Genomic DNA, 8,096 nt, shown 5'->3' with positions numbered 1-8,096 from the left:
CCATATTGCTTTGTGGGTGTTTTTGTTGTTGTTTTGGTTTGGTTTTTTGTTTTTTTTTTTTTTCGAGACACAAGGTTTCTCTGTGTAGTCCTGGCTGTCCTAGAACTCACTCTGTAGACCAGGCTGGCCTCAAACTCAGAAATCCATCTACCTCTGCCTCCCAAGTGCTGGGATCAAAGGCGTGCGCCACCACTGCCCGGCTTGTGTTCAATTGTTAATTGTTACTAGTCAAACTCGGGACAGATGGTGGTGGAGCTCTATTTTAACCCAGCACTTGAGAGACAGAAGCAGGTGGATCTGTGAGTTTGAAGCTAGCCTGGCCTACAGAGCTAGCCCCCAGGGTAGCCAGGGCTATGCACTACCTTTAAAATAAACAGCAATAAAACAAACAAAAGCATCAAACTTAGGGCCACTTGCCTAGTTGGCAAGTGCTTGCCTTGCCACTAAGCTATATTCCAACTTCAAATTTCTGTTCTCTATTACTCCCAGATGTGACCTCAAATAGCAGTATGTTTATTTATACACATCAAACCTGCCTTGAGAAGATTCAACTTTAGAGTAGGTAAGAGGTCAGTTGGTAAAAGTGCTGGTCACCAAGCAAGACAACCTGAGTTTGATGCCAGGACCCCAGCACCATGAATGTGGCAGAGGAAAGCCACATGTACAACAGCACACCCATACATGTCGCCCCCCACCCCCGTCCCCAATACATAAATAAGAAAGTTTCAGATCTGCCACAGTCAAGAATATATGAGGGAAAATGTCTCCCAGGCTTTGAAGTGAATTTTCTAGAATAGTTGCTAAAATGTAAACAATAAAAATGGTGAGTAGCCGGGTGGTGGTGGTGCATGCCTTTGATCTCAGAACTTGGGAGGCAGAGGCAGGCGGATTACTGAGTTCACTCTGCAGATCAGGCAGTCCTCAAATCTGAGATCCACCTGTGTTTAGTTCCTGAGCACTAGGATTAAAGGCCTGAGCCACTGTGGCCTGGCTTTAGTTTCTGGGTCTTTAGGAGTCTCCCTTCACAACTTTGTAAGGCTTAAGATGCTTCTTCACAGTATGGAATGTTTCCACTCTGAAGAATTTGCTGGGCAGTCACCTCCATTCTTGCTAAGAAATTGATGGTGAGGAGGAGGATGTGATGGTGGTGGTGATGATGATGATATCAGTGTGCTAAAGATAATGCACACTGTGAGGTCACGGGACAAACTTCAGAAGCTGGTTTATGTCTTCTGTCTTGTAAAGGCAGTGTCTCTGGTGTTTCTACCACCATGCAGTGCATGCCAGGATAGCTGGCCCTTGAGCTTCTGGCCTGTTCTGTTCATGTCTAACCATAGGTTAGATCACAGATGTGTGCTACTCTACCTCAGGCTGTCCTCAAACTCATGGCAATCTTCTGGCCGCAACCTTGGAGTGCTGAGTTTATAGGCATAAGACACCATACTTGTCTCCAAAGAGTTACCGTCTTATCTAAAAGCAAGAAACAGCCCATCATCGCTGGCTGCTGTCAGTAAGTAGGGTCACCGTGGGCTCCACCGTTTACTACAGCATGCTGCCACGAGAGTGATAAATGCTATGCTCACAAGCCACACACCACACACGTGGGTGTTTTGCTAAATTCTTGGTTTATCTTTAAACTTAAACTAATCCTAGTATTGATTTGCCTGAAACTGGACCTGCTCTCAGAGCAGAGGGCCCTGCTCTCTGGATAATCATTAAAACTCAAGCCCAGACAAGTTAGAGAGGCCAGGAAAACAGAAGCAGGAAGAATGGAGAACAGACTTTACAAAGAAAGGAGGGAGCAACTGAAAGCAAAGCCGCCCTGCGTCCTGGAAGAGTCGGACTTTCTACAAATGAGGTACATGCAGAAAAAAAGCAGTGCACTCTGGTCCTCCTGACAGTTGAGGGGAGGCTCCGGTTTCTGTGCCGTTGAATAGGAGGAGTATCATATAATGTCCACATTATTCTTTCCCTAGCTCTTTAAACATGTTTTAATTACATTTTTTTTTATTTATTTATTGGGGACAGAGGCATTCATATACCACTGTGCATGTGTGTAGGTTAGAGGCAACTTTTGGGTGTCAATTCCTTCTACTATGTGGGTTCTGGGGAAGGAACTAAGGTTTGATGGCAAGTGCCTTTACCACTGAGAAATATCACTCATCTCATTTATTTGTGTGCCTATGTCTGTGTGTGTGTGTGTATGAGACTGTGTATATATGTGTGCCCATGTGTGAGTGTATGTGAGTGTGTATATGTATGTGTAAGTGTGTGTATGCATGTGTCCATGTGCACACTTGTGTGTATATGTGTTTGTGTGTTCACATGTGTGTGCATGTGTTTGTGTGATTGTGAGAGTGTGTTTGTGAGTGTGTGTGTGTGAGAGAGTGTGAGTATGTATGAGTGTGTGTGTTTGTGTGTGAGTGTGTGAGTGTGTGTGTGTGAGTGTGTGAGTGAGTGTGTGTGTGTGTGTGTGTGTGTGTGTGTGTGTGTAGGTCAGAGAACAACTTTCTGTAGTTGCTTTTCCCCTTTCACTGTTGGTTCCAGAATGACACTGAGGTCTTGAGGCTTGTGCAACCCTTGACCTACTAAGCCACCTCACTAACCCAAAGTCCACACATTTTTGACTAGAACATTATTCTAAGCTTTTTCCTGATTTCAAGTTAGATTTCTCTCCCTCCTTTTAAACTCAAAACTCAATTTCTCTCACCACCGGCCAGGAGTTTTCCTGATTGGCCAGGAGAGCCCCTGACCTCTTGCCCAGTTCCCAATTCCATGGAAGTCTTTGCCTTTTCATCTGAGACTTGAAACAGCAGTAAACCAAGATAGGGAAGGGTTCTGCGTCTGGGTAAGTCTGGAATTTTCTGATAAGCCTAAGGTGTGCAAATGAGGAAATTGGAATTCAAAGGGATCTGGTGACTGCTCAGAGCTTGGAAGGCAGCGGTCTCTCCAGTCCGGAAGCAAAGGTTCTTTTCTTTCTGAGAGAAGTACTTCCTGCGCCCTGTGTGCATTTCGTCGTTTTTTACACTAACACACACCTCACCCTTCATTTGACAGGGACTCACGTGGCTTCAGGCTTGCCATATAGCTGAGGATAGCCGAGCATAGCCTTTAACTCGCTGAGCCTCTTGGAAGACCACAGCATACCAGAGCTTCCAGCAAAAGCTTCTCAAATTCCAGTGTCTTCTGGAACAGAGCCGCCCTTCTAGTGCCAGGATTGCAGGTAACCCCCATGATGCCCTTGTAATGCACCATGCTGGAGATCAAAGCCAGGGCTTTGTGACTTTTGGACAAGCACTCCATCAACTGAGTCACATCTCCAGCTTCCCCATGTGTGCCTCTCCTTTCTGCTACAGGGCCTTACTGACTGGCCTGGCACTCGTGGCAATCCTCCTGCCTCATGCCCAGCTGTTCACGGTCCATTGACTGGGTCAACATTCCTTGTGACACCATACAATAACACCTGTACTCACGTGGCTGAAGCCATGACATGAGTAGGTTTCAGTTTCATTTTTAAATTATTTCTTTAACTCTTTGAGAGTATAATACAATTAAATAATTTCCCCCTTCCTACTCCTCTCTCTAAACCCTAACAGGTATCCTTCCTAGACCTCATTCAAATTCATGGCCTCTGTTTTTATTAACTGTTGTTACATACATGACCTCTGTTTTTATTAACTGTCATTACATACATGTTTGTTTATGTATATGCACATATTCCTAACTATGTAAGTACAAACTGCTCAATCTGCATATTGCCTGTATGTTTTCAGAGCTGACCATGTGGCACTAGGTAACCAACTGGTGTAAACCTAGGAATGTCAGAAGCTGTACCCCTAAAGTCTTTCCATCATAATTGCCAGACATGAGCTGAACAAGAAAGGACACCCTGCGAGCATGGAGTGGCCCAGGCGGCCTCAACCCTACACAAAGAACTGCAGGCAACTGAGAATGGGAAAGCAGGAGAAATCATTTTCCCCTGGTCGTTATTGTTGTTGTTTATATGTTTGTGTGTGTGAGTGAATGCCACATGTGTGCAGGTATCATAGAGGCCAGAAGAGGGTTTGCAACTTGGAACTGGAGATATATATAGTTGTGAGCCATTTGGAGTGGGCTCTAGGAACCCAAATCAGATCGTCTTCAGGATCTTAACAATTGTTCTTAACCTCGAAGCCATCTCCCAAGTTCTTATCACCATAAACTCACAGTAACACACAAAGCTGGGTCTGTCTTTATTCATCCCTGTGTTCCAGTGGCATTCGGGTTCAAGTGACCTTTCTTTGCTACAATTCGTCAACAGCAGCAGTGTGCACCCAGTCTTCTGTTTCCAATAGCCCTGCCCACTTAGCCACCATACACCGCCACCCTTCCTTTCTTGACGTGAAGGAGTCACTTTACAGCCAGGAGAAGAGTCTCACGCCTGTAATCTCAGCACCCAGAAAACTGAGGCAGAAATTTTACTGTAAGTTCAAGGCCAAACCAGGACAATACGGTGAGTTATAGGCCCATCCAGACCTCAGGATGAGATCCTGTTTCAACTGCTTGCTACATCCCCCAAACAGAGCCATCTTAGCATCCCCTCAGCCACCCACTGCTGTGCTTAGCACCATACCCGAGACAGTGAATTAATAGATGCTCTATCTACTAGTAACTGTAACGGTCATGAGGAGGAAGAGGATGCCCAGCTAAGTTGATGATTAACTGGAATGTTGGTAGACCTTTAAAAAAATCAGATCCGTAGGTGCCAGGGTTATTAAATTGTAGTGGTATACACACTAATCCCAGCACTCTGGAAGTGGAGGAAGGAGGCTCCTGGATTCTATTTTGGATTAAATAGCAGGAGCTTACCTCCAAACAACTAAACCCAAAACCAAAGCAAGGAGGATACTCGTTAAGAAAAGCAGAGGTATTCCAAAGAAGGCGCTTGTAGACCAGGCTGGCCACCTCCTGCCTCAAGCCTCCTGAAAACAGGGAGTGAGCCGCCAAACCCTAACTACTATTGTCTCTTTAAGAATTCCATCAAGTGGTTGTGGCCACATACCTTTAATCTTAATCCTAACACTCCGGGAGGCAGAAGCAGGTGGATCTCAGTAAATTCCGGGATAGCCTGGTCTACATACAGAGTGAGTTCCAGGATAGCCAAGGGTACATAGAAAAACCTTATCTCAAAAAAAAAAAAAAAAAAAAAAAAAAAAAAGAATGAGCATATATGTATACACACATGTATATCATTTATTTGAAAAGGTATGACCTGAGTGTGTGTGTCTCATGCCTGCAATCCCAACACTTTGGCTGCTGAAGCAGGAGGATCACCAAGAGTTTAAGAGCATCCTGTTGTGGTTTGACTCCCACCCCCACCCCCCCAACCCCAGCACAGCTGTAGCCATTTGTTCTATACCTGCCAGCTATTTTATATTGATGCTGTAACATGCCTGACAGTCATGGACTGGCTCACAGCACAGTCATGCTGACCACATCCCTGTTATGTTCTGAATGATCTGAAGTTTGTTAATCTTAAGAAATCCCACAAAGCTTTACATAGGACCCATCAGGTTAAAGGTCAATATGAACTGTTATGTCTAAAATGGCTTGAATCAGAGCTGACCACTGAGTGACACTGTCTGCACCTGCATGTGAGCTCATTGTGGTTTGTTTTTTGTTTGTTTGTTTGTTTTTTGTTTTTTTCTCTTTATAAACCTGTCCTGAGAACAGACTGGAACCTCAGTTAGGTTCTCAATTCCTTTTTGTGGCCCTGATCTACTCAGTACTAGGGTGTGTGTTCATTGAGCTATTCTTGCTCAAATGAGATAAGTGTTCATATGGTTTGTTTGGCGATTCCTGAACCCCAACAATCACAGGCTATGAAGTGAGTTTCATTCAAAATTGGGCATGGCGTCTCATGTCTATAATCCCAGCACTGGAGTTTGAAGCATGCTGGGTGTGGAGGTATGTATCATCAATCTCAGTATTCACCCAGGAGGCAGAGAACAGTAGATCTCTTGTCTGACAAACAGGAGACAAAGACTTAAAGAAAGAGTGGTTGTGACGGGCACCTTTAATCCCAGCACTTAGGAGGCAAAGGCAGATGGATCTCTGAGTTCTAGGCCATCCAGTCTACAGAGGGAGTTCTAGGACAGTCAGAGCTACACAGAGAAACCCTGTATTGGGGGCTGGGAGGAAGAACAGTTTAAGAACTTGCATTGTAAGCCAGGCAGCCAGCCCTTTGTCTGACTCCCTACTTGTTGCTTCCTTGGCAGCTATTCCTTTAAGATAAGATAGTTTTCAGACTTGAGAAATAGAACTAAGCATAGCACCTAACACAGGATTGCCATGGGCCTTCGCCAAGCTCTAAAGGCAGTGTACTAACTGTAGTGCCTGGCACATAGTAGCTGCTTAATAAAAATGGCAGGTGCTGTGCCGTTCCTTTAGCTGCCCTTAAGACAGCATACCTGCTGTCTGCCTAGCGTTTGAGCTCCCATTGCTTCATGATTAGTTCTATTCATTATGAGAATGATGTCTGATAAACAGTATCCCTGCATGATGATGGAAAAAACGTCTCTGCTGGAGGCATTGAGAAACTTGCCCGGGGAGCAGACAACTCTTTGGAAAATGTCAGGGTATCAAAGGGTCTCTGAGTATACCCACTGCGACAGTCTCATCCAGGGCACAGAATGTGAGGCGAGTCTCTGCCTCCCACCATCCTTTCTCCCGAGGCCGAGATCGCTAGGTTCTTTGGTAAAACAGGCCACAAATCGAAGCAAAGACACAGGACCAAAGCCATTTGCAGGTCCCACATCCAGCTATCAGAATCTGGAAATCACTCTCTTGATTAGCTTGTTTGATTCATTGTTTAGCAGAAATTTTTGTTGTTGCTTTTGTTTTGTTTTGGAGATAGGGTTTCTCCGAGTAGCCCTGGCTGTCCTGGAACTTGTTCCATAGACCAGGCTGGCCCTAAACTCAGAGATCATCTATCTCAGCCACCGGAGTGCTGGGGCTAAAGGACTGTGTCACCATCACCTAAGTTTCATATAATAGAAAAAAATATATAAGACAGGGTCTCATTGTGTAGCTCTGGCTATTCTGGAATTTGCTATGTAGTACAGGCTGTGCTTAAACTCATAGAGATCTACCTACTTCCGTCTCCTGAATCCTAGGATTTAAAGGCTTGTGCTGCTGTGTCCGGTGTTTGTTTGTTTTGATATAGATTGCTTAGTCCACGCTACAGGCAATAAGGATTCAATTTTAGATCTGTCCTAACCCTAGGAACTGTCATTACATATGCATCCCTATTGACTATAATATCCTATAGTACAGAACACCTCACCTGACTGTTTTTCCTGGTAAAGAACCAGGACCTGCAGAGGCAGGTGGATTTCTGAGTTCGAGGTCAGCCTGGTCTACAGAGTTCCAGGACAGCCAGGGCTACACAGAGAAACCCTGTCTCGAAAAGACAACAACAACAAAAAAAACAACAAAAAGATCCAGGCCCCTTGTCTTTGATGTCCCGGTGAGATGAGAGATATGTGGAGGCCACAGTAGCCTCCGGGCATTGCAATCTTTGCCTTTATGACCAAAGCTCAGCACTTCCCATGGGGACAGCAGAGGGGCTGGGCCCCAACTACCATTTACCCACAAAGCACCTGGCTTAATGGACAGAGCCATTCACATCTTTCTTTCACTGGCTGAAGGAAGACGCCTGGTGACTGCAGACAAGCATGCACATATCCCTGCCCCGATAGTGATAAACTAACAGCACAAAGTAAACACCAGGCTTCGGGGCTCACGGCTTCCTCAGGAAAACACCACAGATGAGCTAGGATGTCAGCTGACTAAGCATGGTCAGGCGCTGGTTAATATTTTCAGGACAGAGACAAACTGGTTACATCAGGGAGAGAACCTTGGCACTAAGAGTTTTACAAGAATTCTCTGTGCTCACACCCAGGGGGAGAAATTCAAGCAGTTGGTACACGTTTTATAAATCTAACCCTGTTGTATTATTGTAATTTATTGAAATCTTTCTTCCTTTCCTTCTTTTTTTTCTTTTTTTGAGACAGGATATTTCTGTGCAGATCAAGTGGGCCTCAAATTCTTAAGAC

General features: G+C 44.9%; 1 long non-coding RNA gene across 1 annotated transcript; it reads left to right on the top strand.

Annotated features, from left to right (window-relative positions):
- The first annotated feature begins 1,697 nt into the window (after positions 1–1,697).
- Positions 1,698–5,200, top strand: LOC143443104 (uncharacterized). The gene is made up of 4 exons (XR_013111843.1): positions 1,698–1,858; positions 3,058–3,223; positions 3,357–3,494; positions 3,774–5,200. It is a non-coding gene; the product is annotated as an uncharacterized LOC143443104 (long non-coding RNA).
- Positions 5,201–8,096: the final 2,896 nt, after the last annotated feature.

The sequence above is a fragment of the Arvicanthis niloticus genome, chromosome 7, assembly GCF_011762505.2.
Source record: "Arvicanthis niloticus isolate mArvNil1 chromosome 7, mArvNil1.pat.X, whole genome shotgun sequence".
NCBI classification, from domain to species: Eukaryota; Metazoa; Chordata; class Mammalia; order Rodentia; family Muridae; genus Arvicanthis; species Arvicanthis niloticus.
The sequence above is the reverse complement of the archived record's forward strand: the minus strand, read 5'-3'. Positions and strand labels throughout refer to the sequence as shown.